Here is a 13,820-nt window from a genome sequence, read left to right as displayed (position 1 = left end):
CTGTTTGCAATCCAGGTGCTCAACCACTGAGCTACGGCCCTTCCCCTTAAAATAAAGCAAGATTCTAGTCCCCATGGCTCTCAACCGAGGGCTTGTTTTTAATAATAATAATAATAATAAATTTTATTTATATCCCGCCCTCCCCAGCCGAAGCTGGGCTCAGGGTGGCTAACAACAATAAAATAGTACAACATTCTAAAATCATTATAAAATTAATTCAAATCAAATTGATGGCAACCATTGGGCTAAAGTTCTGTGAAGATTGCCAAAGGCCTGGTGGAGCATCTCTGTCTTGCAGGCCCTGCGGAAAGATGTCAAGTCCCGCAGGGCCCTAGTCTCTTGGGACAGAGCATTCCACCAGATTGGAGCCACAGCCGAAAAAGCCCTGGCTCTGGTTGAGGCCAGCCTAACCTCCCTGTGGCCTGGGACCTTCAGGATGTTTTTGTTTGAAGACTGTAAGTTTCTCTGTGGGGCATACCAGGAGAGGCGGTCCCGTAGGTACGAGGGTCCTAAGCCGTATAGGGCTTTAAAGGTTAAAACCAGCACCTTAAACCTGATCCTGTACCCCACCGGGAGTCAGTGCAGCTGGTATAGCACCGGGTGAATGTGATCTTGCAGCGAGGACTCTGTAAGGAGTCTCGCTGCAGCATTCTGCACCTGCTGGAGTTTCTGGGTCAGTCTCAAGGGCAGCCCCACGTAGAGCGAGTTACAATAATCCAGTCTGGAGGTGACCGTCGCGTGCATCACAGTGGCTAGGTCAGGGCGAGAGAGGTAAGGAGCCAACTGCTTAGCTTGGCGGAGATGAAAAAATGCCGCCTTTGTTGTAGCTGCAATCTGTGCCTCCATGGAAAGGGAGGTGTCGAAGATTACACCCAAACTCTTAACGGACGGTGCTGGCACTAACTGTGCCCCCGCAAGAGATGGGAGTTGCCCCCTCAATCTCATATCGTCCCGTCCCAGCCAGAGGACCTCTGTCTTCGAAGGATTTAATTTCAACCGGCTCCCACATAACCATCCAGCCACAGCTTCCAAACATCTGGTCAGTGTGTCTGGGGCCGAGTCAGGATGGCCATCCATCAACAGATAGAGTTGGGTGTCATCAGCATACTGATGGCAACCCAGCCCAAAACTCCGGACAAGCTGGGCGAGGGGGCGCATAAAAATGTTGAAAAGCATCGGGGAAAGAATCGCACCCTGAGGCACTCCACACACCAAGGAGTGGCGCGATGACAATTCCCCCCCCCCCCAGCGCCACCCTCTGTCCCCGACCAGAGAGAAATGAGCGCAGCCATTGAAGGACTGTGCCCTGGATCCCCACGTCGGCAAGGCGGTGGTCCAGGAGTTCGTGATCGACTATGTTGAAGGCTGCTGACAGGTCTAGAAGAATCAGAAGCCCCGACCCGCCTCGATCCAGCTGCCTGCGGAGATCATCTGTTAGGGCAACCAGAGCCGTCTCGGTCCCATGACCAATGCGGAAGCTGAACTGGAATGGATCCAGAAACCCACCAAGCTGTTCAGCAACCGCTGAACAGTTGTGAATTTTAATCGGGGCAACTGGCCCATCTAGCTTAGTACTGTTGGCACTGACTGGCAGCACCTCTCCAAGGTTTCAGCTAATGGTGGTTTCCCAGCCCTAGCTGGAGATCCTGCCAGGAACTGAACCTGGGATTGGGGCGGAAATAGACTCGCAGCAAACTTTTACTCATTTCACATGTCTCCCCTCTTTGGGCCCTTTCCCAAAAAAACACACCCAGCAATCAGCTCAGATTGCACAGCAGCGCTTCCTGAACCCGGTGCCAACCTTTTCCAGACGTCTCAGGCTGGCCACTTTCACCAGTTCGCCGTCACCTCCCTGGCCCAACAGACCGGTTTGCTCACACGTGGCTTCCCTTTGCTTTCATAAGCCCAACCTTTGCCCTGCCCTGGAGAGGCTGGCTTGTCGACAGCTGGGGTTTTGAAAATGCAACCGCCCCTGGGCTGGCGCACTGTCTCAGCACATCGCTCTTTCCCACCTCCCCAGTAAAAAGGCTTATGAAACACATTTCTGTTGATGCAAGCCTGAGAGTGCTTAGAACATGGGTAGGCAAACTAAGGCCCGGGGGCCGGATGCGGCCCAATTGCCTTCTAAATCTGGCCCACAGACGGTCCGGGAATCAGCATGTTTTTACATGAGTAGAATGTGCCCCTTTATTTAAAATGCATCTCTGGGTTATTTGTGGGGCCTGTCTGGTGTTTTTACATGAGTAGAATGTGCCCTTTTATTTAAAATGCATCTCTGGGTTATTTGTGGGGCCTGCCTGGTGTTTTTACATGAGTAGAATGTGCCCTTTTATTTAAAATGCATCTCTGGAAAACAAGGAAAAAAATATTCTGAATCAAATGTTGTTGAAGGGGCTTTGCGCGGCTATCGCTGAAGCCAGAACAGCAAGAGGGATCGCTGTGCAGTGAAAGCAGCAATCCCTCTTGCTGTTCTGGCTTCAGAGATAGCTGCGCAGCCTGCATTTGCTCCATAAGACGCACACATATTTCCCCTTACTTTTTAGGAGGGAAAAGGTGCGTCTTATAGAGCGAAAAATACGACGGTATTTGTGGGGGCTGCCTGGTGTTTCTACAAGAGTAGAATGTGCCCTTTTATTTAAAATGCATCTCTGGGTTATTTGTGGGGCCTGCCTGGTGTTTCTACATGACTAGAATGTGTGCTTTTATTTTAAAATGCATCTCGGGGTTATTTGTGGCGCATAGGAATTCATTCATATTTTTTTTCCAAAATAGAGTCTGACCCCCCACAAGGTCTGAGGCTCAGTGGACCGGCCCCCTGCTGAAAAAGACTGCTGACCCCTGGCTTAGAAGATGCGTGCTGGACACCTCCGAAATAGCACCCCAAGTCTTTCAAAGCTGGGCCAAGCTTCGCCTGTTGGATTTCTGCCTGCTTTGCAGCTTTTTCAAGGGTTGGGAGGGAGGGGGCGAAGTGGCAACCTAACACCAAAGGATACAATGTCTGGCACACAGTAACAAGAAAGAGTTATTTGGTGGTAGCAATAATAACAGTAAATTTGTTTATTTGCAAGTATCTATAAGCTGTTCAATCTAAAAGCTCTCTAAGCAGTGCACACACCTTTAAAATTTTAGACACAGCTAAAATCCACAAAACTATTCAAAAGCAAATATGCATAAAACAAGTATCACTAAAACACAGAGAAAATAAGTATTATTATTTTTTTAAAAAAAGCAACATAGGAAACTGAATTATATGCCTAGGGAGACTTCTGGAAATAAATCAAGCTTTATGCAGGCATCTAAAACAATACAGAACGGGGCGTTGTGATGGTGTCGGCGTCTGTGATGCAGTGACGAGGCCATTTTTTTGTTGTTCCCTTATAAACTGTACATCTCTTTTCTTCTGTTATGAAAACCATGGCAGCACTAGATGGGAGCATAGCTGTCAACCGTCCCTTATTTGGTGGGGAAGTCCCTTATCCCAGCGCCGTGTCCCGCTGCTGTCCCTTATTGATGATGTCCCTTAAATTTCCCAGGTTTCAAAGGAAGCAGCTCCTCTCCCTCCCTCCCTGCCGGCCAGGGAGGAGGGAGGCTCCAACTGTGTTGCTTGGCTGCATTGCTCACCCAATAAGGAGTCTAAGAACGACTGAGGGGGTGGAGCTTGCATGCCTTGCGCCAATCAAATCAGCCACGTTGCCTGGGAACTCGCCTTTGCTCAGCGCTTCCCAGCAGAGAGGTGATGGTGGTTTCCCTTGCTGCATCCCTTTTGCCGGGTTGCTGCGCTGTGGGAACCACCACTTGAGGTTTCATTTGGCTGCTGGCTGGGCTTTCTGCCTTTGGCTCGGAGGGGCTCAGAAGTTGAACATACCTGTGCTTGGAAAATCCCTTATTTTGGCTGCTGGTCCCTTATTTTCAAATCTGTAAGTTGACAGCTATGGATGGGAGTCTCTTGGCGGTCAAGCATCCTCTGTCTGTATTGTGTAGTGGTTAGAGTGCTGGACTAGGACCTGGGAGAGATCTGGGTTCGAATCTCCACTTGGCCCTGAAGCTCACTGGGTACGACCTCTCAGCCTGGCCTACCTCCCAGGGTTGTTGTGAGGGTGAAATGGAGAATTGGAGAAGTGTGCAAACACCATCTTGAGCCCCTTGGAGAAAAGGAGGAATATAAATGAAACAATAAATAAATAAGCAGGTGTAATGGTACAATTTGTTTAATTTTTTTTTTTACATAAACCGGGTTGAGGTTCCTTGTAACCAAAAGCAGCATATAAACATGCGAAAGGAAATAAAATATCTGTCAGGCACTGCACAGGATTTTAAAGAAAAGTCTCAGCAGAATCTCACAACTTAATTTCCCTGAAGCCAAACCCAGCATGAGCTATCCCTGGGAGAAGCTGCTACTGACCAGGGGTCAGCAAACTTTTTCAGCAGGGGGCTGGTCCACTGTCCCTCAGACCTTGTGAGGAGCTGGACTATATTTGGGGGCGGGGGGATGAACGAATTCCTATGCCCCACAAATAACCCAGAGATGCATTTTAAATCAAAGCACACATTCTACTCATGTAAAAACACGCTGATTCCCAGACTGTCTGCGGGCCGGATTGAGAAGGCGATTGGGCCAGATCCGGCCCCCGGGCCTTCGTTTGCCTACCCATGTGCTAGTCCATAAGAGGTACAGTCCATACCTCGGGTTGAAGTCGCTTCAGGTTGAGCGTTTTCAAGTTACGCTCTGCAGCGACCTGGAAGTAACGGAACGTGTTACTTCCTGGTTTCGCCGCTTGCGGATGTGCTCAAAATGATGTGACGCACTTGCGCAGAAGCGGCGAATCGCGACCTGCACACGCAGGTTGCGTTCGCATCTAGAAGTACCACTGTGCAGTCATACCTCATGTTACGTTTGCTTCATGTTACGTTCTTTCAGGTTACTTCCGGGTTTCGCCGCTTGCGCATGTGCAGAAGCACAAAATGATGTCACGTGCATGCACAGAAGCAGCAGGTGTGCCGCTGCAGGTTGCCCTCTTTTCATGTTGCGAACGGGCCTCTGGAACGGATCCTGGTCACAAGGAGGTACCATGCAGACATGCATACAGGCATGTTTTTAATTTTTTTATTCTATGCATTCATTTATATCCCACCTTTTCTCCAAAGAGCGCATGGGTAGACCCGGAGGCGACATGCTACCCCCCCCCCTTTTCACTGCTTTTTCCTCACAACAACCCTCTCAGGCAAGTTAGGCTGAGATAGCTCCTAGGTCACATTCACCAAGCTTCATGGGACTCAGGCATGGGCATAGCCAGGGCAGGGGGCAGGGAGGGGCAGCTCCCCCCAATCAATAAAAATCAATAAAAAGGCATAGCAAACTGAGGTTCTGCCCCCCCCCATAACAAAAGGCCTGCCTCCCCCCTCCCCCCAACAAAAATCCTGGCTATGCCCATGGCCACTGAAGGGAAATTATTTGAACCCAGGACACTCTACACCAAACCTTATTTTTTGTGACTGTAGCTTTTTTATTAAAAAACAAAAAACCCTTTAAAAAAATAATTTGTGCTTTAATTGTTGTGACCCACCGGTGAGACTTTAGAGCGAAGGAAGAGTAATTAATACTACTAACAGTAATTAATACTACTAATAATGATAAAATACAAAAATAATACTAATAATACATCTAATTGGCTCTTCAAAGGTCAGCTCCCTCCGCGTGGCAAAAAGCAACCGATTTATCTATTAATTTAATTTAATTTATGCCGCTCTTGCGCATAAACTCACCCACCCAGAAGTGAAGGTATTCACGTTACTAACTAAAAAAAAGAAGGGGATCTTTTCTCAAGACCGATCAATAAGTCCAAATATATTTTCTAGATGCGCCATAAATCAATAAGAAATGGTGACGCTATGAAAAAGCGAATTACACTTCTATTTGGGAGCTAAGGGCCGCATTCGGATCCTCATCCCCACCACCCTTTTCCGTCCTGCACGTCGCGGGTGGGGGAAAAAAACCGAAAGGGACACGCGGCGCGTGCGGATGCGCGCTTGATTGACGCGGCAGGCGACCCATTCATTCTTATGTAACTTTCACTCACGCCGCGGGTGCCGAGAACCTCCAGCGGGCTCCCCATTGGCCCGTCCCCGCCGGATGGAACGCCGCGCCATTGGCCGGCGCCTGGGTGTGGGCGTGGCCCGGGGACCCATTCATGGCTCGGCAGCCACCTCCTTACTCCTGCTCAGACACGTGTGCGGCCCGGAGGGGAGAGAGCGGGAGGCGTCGGCGGGCCGCAGTCTTGTTTACCTAAAAGTGGAAGGAAGATCACTGCAAAGAGAGAGAGAGGAGTTTGCTCTCAGAACATTCCTGCCCATCTAGATTCCTCAAAGCAGGGTGCCTTTCAGCACCCATAGGTGCAGCTGTGGTGCGGCCGGATGACAGAGTGGGGCTGGGGCAGGGGGCATGAACTGTGGTGCCCTATTATTTCTCTGTCTCTTTGTTTATTTTTAATTACCCACCCTAAGGTCCCAGGCTCCTTCATGGATCACTGCCTTGCCGTGGCGAAAGGGCTTGAATAACTCAGAGAAGCTATGAACTATTCCCAGCAGGGCACCCAAGATGAACAGGTCATAGTGGAGAGTTTTGACCAAACGTGATCCACCTGGAGCAGGAACCGGCAAGCCACTCCAGTATCGTAAAAAAGATTTTTAAGACGGCATCTTAAAAAGCAGAGACATCACCTTGCCAACAAAGGTCCGTATAGTTAAAGCTCTGGTTTTCCCAGTAGTGATGTATGGAAGTGAGAGCTGGACCATAAAGAAGGCTGATCGCCGAAGAATGGATGCTTTTGAATTGTGGTGCTGGAGGAGACTCTTGAGAGTCCCATGGACTGCATGATGATCAAACGTATCCATTCTGAAGGAAATCAGCCCTGAGTGCTCACTGGAAGGACAGATCCTGAAGCTGAGGCTCCAATACTTTGGCCACCTCATGAGAAGAGAAGACTCCCTGGAAAAGACCCTGATGTTGGAGAAGATGGAGGGCACAAAGAGAAGGAGACGACAGAGGACGAGATGGTTGGACAGTGTTCTCAAAGCTCCCAGCATGAGTTTGACCAAACTGCGGGAGGCAGTGGAAGACAGGAGGGCCTGGCGTGCTCTGGTCCAGGGGGTCACGAAGAGGCGGACACGACTAAACAACAACAACAACAAAAGGTCCCAGGGCAGGTTGCAGCTTTAAACCACAATATTTAAAACAATTAAAAACAACTTAAATCATACACTAACCATTAGTCATGCTGGCCACTGAGGGTTGCTGGGTGTCCCAGGATCATTCCTCCTCCAAGTAGGGCTGGGGGAGACTCTTCCTGAGACACTGGACAGGCACTTCCAGTGAAAACCCTGGAGAGCCGCTGGCAGTTATGGAAACGTGATTGTAGAGTTGGAAGGGACACCTGGGGGTCATCTAGTCCAACCCCCTTCAATGCAGGAATCTCAGCTAGATGGCCAACCATCCTCTGCTTAAAAACCTAGGAACGAGAGTCCAACACCTCCAGTCTGTTCCACAGTTGAACAGCTCCTACGATCAGAAAATTCTTCCCGATGTTTAGTCAGAATCTACTTCGTAATTTGAAGCCACTGCTTTGAGTCCATCCTCCATGCAGACAGCCTTTCAGATATTTGAAGATGACTACTATATCTCCTCTTGTTCTCCTCTTTTACAGGCTAAACCAGGCTTCCTCAACCTCGGCCCTCCAGATGTTTTTGGCCTACAATTCCCATGTTCCCTAGCTAGCAGGACCAGTGGTCAGGGATGATGGGAACTATAGTCTCTAAACATCTGGAAGGCCGAAGTTGAGGAAGCCTGGGCTAAACAGACCCAATTCCCTCAACCGTTCCTCATCAGGCTTGGTTTCTAGACCCTTGATCATCTTGGTTGCACACCTTCCAGCTTGTCAACATCCTTCTTAAATTGTGGTGCCCAGAACAGGACACAGTATTCCAGGTGTGGTTTGACCAAGGTAGAACAGAGTGGTGCTATTACTTCCCTTGATCCGGACACTAGACTTCTGTTGATGCAGCCTAGAACAGCATTAGCCTTTTTTGCTGCTGCGTCACACTGTTGACTCCTATTCAGCTTGTGGTCTACGAAGACCTGTGCATCCTTTTCGTATGTACTACTGGTAAGCCATGTACTACTGGGACGCGGGTGGCGCTGTGGGTTAGACCACAGAGCCTAGGACTTGCCGATCAGAAGGTTGGCGGTTCGAATCCCTGCGACGAGGTGAGCTCCCCTTGCTCAGTCCTTGCTCCTGCCCACCTAGCAGTTCGAAAGCACGTCAAAGTGCAAGTAGATAAATAGGTACCGCTCCGGCGGGAAGGTAAACGGCGTTTCCGTGCGCTGCTCTTGTTCGCCAGAAGCGGCTCAGTCATGCTGGCCACATGACCTGGAAGCCGTACACCGGCTCCCTCGGCCAATAAAGCGAGATGAGCACCGCAACCCCAGAGTCGGCCACGACTGGACCTAATGGTCAGGGGTCCCTTTACTTTTACTGGTAAGCCTGGTGTGTCTCTCATATTTGTGCAGCTGGTTCTTCCTGCCGAAGTGCAGAACCTATTGAATTTCCTTTCCTTAGTTTGGGCCCAGTTCTCCTATCTGTTAAGGTCATTTTGAATCCCAATTCTTTCTTCTGTGACATTAGCTACCCCTCCCTGCTTGGTAAAAAAACGACTCTGGGGTTGCGGCGCTCATCTCGCTTTATTGGCTGAGGGAGCCGGCGTACAGCTTCCGGGTCATGTGGCCAGCATGACTATGCCGCTTCTGGCGAACCAGAGCAGCGCACGGAAACGCCGTTTACCTTCCCGCCGGAGTGGTACCTATTTATCTACTTGCACTGGTGTGCTTTCGAACTGCTAGATTGGCAGGAGAGAACTGCCGACCTTCTGATCGGCAAGTCCTAGGCTCTGTGGTTTAACCCACAGGGCCACCCGCGTCCCTTGAAATCACCTGCAAATTGAATGAGCATCCGCTGAGTACCTCATTACTGAGCTAGATTCAGTTTAAGGCACCTTCCTGTCCCTGAACCATGAGGGCTGGAATCTTACTTTTATGTTTAAGGGAAGCGTTGTGGCTCAGGGGCAGAACACCTGCTTTGCATGTAGAAGGTCCCTGGTTCAATCCATGATAGAGACAGGGGCGGCTCCCCGCCTGAAATCCTGGATAGCTGCTGCCAGTCAGTGTGGGCAATACTGAGGTAGATGCACTCAGCAGCCTGACTCTTTGAATTGACCCTTCATTCAGAACCACGAAGAGCAAGGTTTCTATTTTAAATGGCACCCTCTTTCCTCACTTCTACGAGGACCGGGCAAGACTGTACCTTAGTTACGCTGCATGCAAAAGGTCCCAGCTCCTGGAACACCAGGAGACCTGCTGCCAGCCAGTGTCAGCAACATAGCTGTCAACTGTCCCTTATTTGGTGGGAAACTCCCTTATCCCAGCGCCGTGTCCCGCTGCTGTCCCTTATTGATGATGTCCCTTAAATTTCCCGTGTTTCATGCTCACCCGGCTTGGGAGGGAAGCAGCGGCTCAGGGTCCTCCGCCACGAGAGAGCGCGCACGAGCTGCTGCGTCTCCGTCTCTCCCTTTTCCCCCTCAGGGGCGCGTCGTGAGGAGACGGGTGGCAGTGGGCAGGCAGGCAGCCCCTCTCTTGCGAGACTTCCGCCGCGCTGCCAGGGGAAGCCAGAGGCAGCAGCTGCGGTGGTGACTGAGGAGGGGGCCTGAGGGAGCAGGAAGAGGAGGGGATGGGGAGGGACGCAGAAGGGTGGCGCTACAGTGGCTGCCGCGGTGCCTCATGTTGGGCTTGCGGGCGGCATGGGCTAGAGTCTCTCTCTCTCTCCCCCCCCCTTGGGCGGGGAAGGGCCTATGGAACTCCTTGCGCCAGGACGACGGCAGCCCTGACGTGCTGCTTAGCATCCCCTCCAACCAGTGCAGCATCTTAATGTAGTGATTTCCCCCTCTGCATCCCTTTCATAACTCTATTTTTATCATTTGTCCATCCATAGTTCAAATATTTACTACAAGTTTTCTGTCAATCCTACCCATGTATGTAACTCTTGACAATAGCTTTTCAACTAAATTATAAACTTTCCCCATTCTTTATTAAAGAGGTCCTCTTCCTGGTTTCTAATTCTGCCTGTAAGCTTTGCCATCTGTCTGCCACTCCTCTTTGGTGGGAGTTGTAGACCCTTAGGATCCTTAGTCGCAGCAAAAGCAGCATGGCTCCATCAGTGCCGGATTTCTGTATAAGCTAAGCCAAAATGGGACGCAGGTGGCGCTGTGGGTTAAAGCCTCAGCGCCTAGGGCTTGCCGATCGAAAGGTCGGCGGTTCGAATCCCTGCGGCGGGGTGCGCTCCCGCTGCTCGGTCCCAGTGCCTGCCAACCTAGCAGTTCGAAAGCACCTCCGGGTGCAAGTAGATAAATAGGGACCGCTTACCAGCGGGAAGGTAAACGGCGTTTCCGTGTGCGGCTGTGGCTCGCCAGAGCAGCGATGTCACGCTGGCCACGTGACCCGGAAGTGTCTCCGGACAGTGCTGGCCCCTGGCCTCTTAAGTGAGATGGGCGCACAACCCCAGAGTCTGTCAAGACTGGCCCGTACGGGCAGGGGTACCTTTACCTTTACCTTAAGCCAAAATCCCTTATTTTGGCTGCTGATCCCTTATTTTCAAGGCTGCTGGTCCCTTACTTTCAAATCTGTAAGTTGACAGCTATGGTCAGCAATACTTAGCTGGATAGACCGAAAGTCTGACTTGGTGCAACTCCTGTGTAGTGTGGCGTTGCTTGTTTTTAATACAAAGGGGTGTTCAAAAGAATGACCCGCCCTTGCAGCCTGAAATGGTGCGCTTTGCTAATACCACCCAGGGCTTTGCCATCTTCCCACCTCATTTTGTTATGTAAATAGTTCAACCTGTGTGCGGCTTTTGGCAGAAGACAGGGCTCATCCAGAACCTGTTTCTGCTGCCAGGGTGTGGGCCGTCATCGCTTGGAACACCTTAAAAAACTGCTTCTGAACATTCTCCGTAAGCAGTTTTCTCCCTCTGGCATGAAGTTCAACCTGAACCGCACCTGTTGAATTTCTTCCTCACATGCAGTAGCAAAATGGACCTGCCATCCTGCCTTCCCCACACCACCGCAATGGCAAGGGTCAAACAATTCACAACTTTTCTTCTGGTGGCATCTGAGATCTTTGCTCAAAGCTTCTCCAGTTGAAACTGCTCGGTAGTCCCAGCAAAGAAAGAATGGATACAGAAACTTACGGAATATGCAGAAATGGCGAAACTTACCGGAAAAATAAGAAATCAAGATAACAATTTTTAAAAATATATATAAAAGAATGGAAACGGTTTATTGACTATTTACAGATAAATTGTAATCAGATAACGACATTGGCAGTACTGTTGTAATAACCTGCAGTTTCGTAAGAGTATGTATTTAAAGAAGATGAATAAATGAGCAAATTAAGTTAATCTGGATATGCAGAAGATATTAAGAATAAATTTAAGGAACCGCAGAAAGAGGGGGAAGGAAGTCAAGTTTTGAAATGTCAAAATGATTGTAACATTAGTGAAATGTATAAACTTGAAAAGTATAAATAAAAAATATAAATATAAAAATTAAAATAACCTGCTTGGAATGCCGGCTAATTCATTCACCAAAATATCTTTATCTCTCCCTTGGGGAGAAAAGTAGCAATCCTAAATCTATGTAATTGCCTCCCCTATTAGAGTTCTCTGGGCAGGACTTGACAATATCATCCTATGTATGTCTGCTCAGCAGTAAACTTCCTTTTTTTCTAATGGAGCTTACTCCTAGGTAAAGGGTGCAGCCCAGATCCCTGGTCCCCAAACTTCCCCTGACCATCTTAAAATTGCTGAAGGCCCTGGTGGGATGCTTAAATGATTTTTCTGCCTGCTGTAGATGAAGATCTACCAAACTGTCGTGTTCTGCTTAACAGAAGCAAGTTATGAGCAACTAACAACCAGTGGTACCTCTGGATACGAACGGGATCCATTCCGGAGCCCTGTTCGCATCCTGAAGTAAACGTAAGACGTGACTGCGCATCTGCGGGTCGTGTCTCGCCACTTCCACGCATGCGCGTGACATCATTTTGAGCATCTGCGCATGCGTGAGTGGCGAAACCCAGAAGTAACGTGCTCCGTTACTTCCGGGTCGCCGCGGAGTGCAACCTGAAAATACTTAACTTGAAGCTACTTCAACCCGAGCTATGACTGTACAGTGGTACCTCTGGTTACGTACATAATTCGTTCCAGAGGTATTTGCTGCCGCCGTGCCCTTCACGCTGTGATTCCTTCCCTGCCCTGTCTCCAATCACACATACACACACACACACACACACACACACACACACCCTGTGCTTGGCATAGCCACCCGAGCGAGAAAATCACTCCTTGCCTCCCTCTGGAATCCATCCAACCTGCCTGGTGGTCTTCAATCTGTAGCAAGGCACGGAAACCCAGGCGTCCGGGGCAGACGAGGCCCCACCACAAGTCATGGTGAGGCTGTGGGTTTGGGGTACCAACATTAAAGGAAAGACAGGGGAAGATGCAGTGGAGATTCCCATAGGGAACATATCTACTGGGAGGTTCTCCTGTGGAAACCTCACTAAGGACATAAGAAGAAGAAGAAGAGTTTGGATTTGATATCCCGCCTTTCACTCCCCTTCAGGAGTCTCAAAGCAGCTAACAATCTCCTTTTCACTTCCTCCCCCACAACAAACACTCTGTGAGGTGAGTGGGGCTGAGAGACTTCAGAGACGTGTGACCGGCCCAAGGTCACCCAGCAGCTGCATGTGGAGGAGCGGGGAATCGAACCCAGTTCCCCAGATTACGAGACTACCGCTCTTAACCACTACACCACTGGCTCTCTGGTCCTTGTTTTTCGCGATGCATATGTGGCCACCCTATCAAGGCGCAAGGACTGCTATAAACTACTGTGCTGCCCCAGAAACAGCTGCATCATTGGCTAAATAAGTACCATATCAACCTGGAAAAACAGTGACCATTTGCTAGGGAACTTGTTCTCTTATACAGTGGTACCTCGGGTTAAGTACTTAATTCGTTCCGGAGGTCCGTACTTAACCTGAAACTGTTCTTAACCTGAAGCACCACTTTAGCTAATGGGGCCTCCTGCTGCCGTTGCGCCACCGGAGCACGATTTCTGTTCTCATCCTGAAGCAAAGTTCTTAACCCAAGGAACTATTTCTGGGTTAGCTGAGTCTGTAACCTGAAGCGTCTGTAACCCGAGGTACCACTGTAGTAGCAATCAGTCTATGGCCACGTCCTTCCTCCCTCGCCAGAGGCAGTGTGCCAGACAATAACACTTGCAATTGGTTGAGTGTGTTGTTGCACTCCTGCCCTGCTTAGGGCTCCTCACTGGAGCTTCCGATGAGCCACTTTGAGAACAGGATACTGCACTAGGCGAGCCGGATCCAGCCTGACTCATCTCACATTGCTCCAGTCACCAGTCTCCAAGGAAGGGGTCAGCAAACTGTCCGGGTTTGTTGCTGTTGCTCTGGTGGCCAACAGCCAGAGCCTGTCGACGCAAGCTGCCAAACTTAGCAGCAGTTTTTTGTTTTTGGAAGGGGGAAAAAATTATCTCCCTCGATGGTGCGATGCTGCTGCTGACTCACCGCTCTGTTCCAGGCAGCTGGCTTGGGAGAGGCTGATGCCGAACAAGAACGCAGTGTTCCCTGCACTCAGGGCGGGAATATCTCCCCCCGCTCTCTTAAAACAGAAAGGGCCATTAAACTTTACGTCCTGCCTGTTATG

This window comes from Podarcis cretensis (assembly GCF_951804945.1).
Source record: "Podarcis cretensis genome assembly, chromosome: 16".
Taxonomy (NCBI): domain Eukaryota; kingdom Metazoa; phylum Chordata; class Lepidosauria; order Squamata; family Lacertidae; genus Podarcis; species Podarcis cretensis.
Note: the sequence above shows the minus strand (reverse complement) of the source record.